This window comes from Culex pipiens, chromosome 2, assembly GCF_016801865.2.
Source record: "Culex pipiens pallens isolate TS chromosome 2, TS_CPP_V2, whole genome shotgun sequence".
NCBI classification, from domain to species: Eukaryota; Metazoa; Arthropoda; class Insecta; order Diptera; family Culicidae; genus Culex; species Culex pipiens.
The window spans coordinates 215,214,840-215,217,269 of NC_068938.1; positions in this window are offsets into that span (position 1 = coordinate 215,214,840).

Sequence of the window (2,430 nt, forward strand, 5' to 3'; positions counted from 1 at the left end):
TAATTTGTATAACAATTCAACCATTACATTGTGACGGCTGGGAAAATTGAATACTCAAAAACAAATTATTGCTGTTTGCATAACAGGTCAATTCTTCGATATCTCGTGACGGTGGGGCGGTATAAACCCTTAATTTTTTTCTGGATTTTTACCAAGAATTTTTTTTCAGAAATTTGTAACTCGAAATCGTGAAGAGATAGTAATTTGGTGTCAAAGGGATTTTTGTGTAAAATTAGACGCCCGATTTGATGGCGTTTTCAAAATTCCAACGTAAAAAGACGTATTTAACATAAAAAAGTTAAAACATTGTTTTGGAATCGCTGACATTTCTCGTTACTCAAATGTAAAATAATCGTGCGACATGTCGTTTTAGGCCATTGCAAATATTTTTTGAAGTTTATGTCCCTCGACTCTGGCCAAAGTTGAGGGGGGGGGGGGGTGAGGACAAACAAATGAAAAACATATAAGAATTGAAATTACAAGCCACGCTTTAAACATTAGAATGATTTTTTAAATGTATGTTTCACCTACCCAGATGTTTTGCAATCTTTAGTTTTGAAAATATCAAAGAATTGGCGAATATTTTTTTTCTCGAAAAAAAAGGTATTTCACAAAAAAATAAAATATTGTTGATCGATCTCAAATATGCTAACTATGATTTTAAGCACTGGAAAATGCATTTCAAATTATTTTCAGTTCATTAGATTTCTCTTTCCATTTAAATTTGGAAGCTTTTTGAAAAAAAAAAAAATTTGCACCCTGATTTTTCAAACCGATTTTGAAAAGTGGGGGCGACATAAACTTCAAAAAATATTTGCAACGGCCTAATGGGAAATTTAACGTACTTTTCTAATCTAAAATGACCCAGAAAGGTAATTCTTTCATTAAGAACATAAATTTTCAATTTAAAATTACGTGTTTTTTTGTAACTTTCCAGTTTTTGGAGTGTAAAAATATTCTACAAAGTTGTAGAAGAGACAAAAATTTTGATATATAAACATAAGGGTTTTATTTGTATTCTTCACGAGTTATCAGAATTTTTCCATTTTTTTTTTAATTTCCCGAGCAGACGGAAATAACTTGGGAATAACATTTTTTGATATTTGAAAATACTAGGCTAATAACATTTTATGTTATTTATAACAAGATTTGTTATTCGTCGTTATGATTTTTTTTGTTATTGGATTGTTATTGTAATAAACAACTAATAACATTTTTTGTTATTTTTCGAACAAATCTTTGTTATTCTTTTTTGATATTTTAAAAACTAAAACGACCGACCCAATAACAGTTGATGTTATTCTTCCATAACAAAAAATGTTATTCCAAAGTTGTTTTGGCTTTCAACCAATACCAGACCAATAACTAATTTTGTTTTGATAACATAAACTGTTTTTTAACCCTTATGCAAAAATGGATTTTTCAAGAAGATTCCATAACATTTTCTGTTATTTTAACAGTATTTGTTGTTGAAATGGCATGAATTTTGTTATTACCGTCTGCCCGGGTTGATAATTTTAACAATTTTTGACGAGTTTTTCAAATTAACCCCCAAAACTCAAACGTGCCACACTTAGATCTTAACCGAATCCGATAAAGTTTACATAATTTTCGACTGTTGAACAGTTCGGTTAACTGAAAATTACCGAATTCGGTAAAAACTAACCGCAATTCGGTAATGTAGTTTATTATTGTTCATCGTGCAACCGAAGCTCGGTAAAATTTTGTTCATTTTGACAGTTGGTTTACCAATCTAAACATCACTGATTTTTCAACTACCGGATTCAGTAAAAAAAAATCTAAGTGTGTGTGCTTTTAAGTTTTTTTTTCGGAATGTTACAAAAAATCAAGAGCAGTAGTTGTTGTTGTTTATTTTATTAACGTGACTTTAACCAAGAAAGGCCTAAAGTAGTAGCAGTAGAACAAAAATGTATATAAATAGTGAAAACTTTTGGTTTGGAATCGAGCAGTTTCTCAGCAATACTATTGATATTGTTAAAGCAAAACTAGTTCAAAGATTCAGTCTTAGACTTAATTAAAATTTGTACAATTGTAGTTAACTAAATAATTCAAAATCACCCCGAAATTCGAAATAAGGATTTCCAACTAAATTATTTTATAAACATAATTAATAACCTATTTTCCTAAAATAAATCAAATGAGGAAAACCTTACCAGTTCGAAATTATTTCAAAGATAAACTGAAGTCCTATCAATGTCCCCCCGGTTTACAGTAATACAAATTATAACTTTGCTTACCAAGTATTTTTTGCTTCTTTTGTCATTAATTTATAAAACCAGATAAAAAAAAATAAAAACGTTTTGTTCTTAACACGGCTTAATCCAGCAAAAAGAACTAAAGCAGTCTAGAGTGAAATGAGAAAAACTGACAGGCAAAAAATGTCTCTTTTAATGGAAATAAATAAAAATA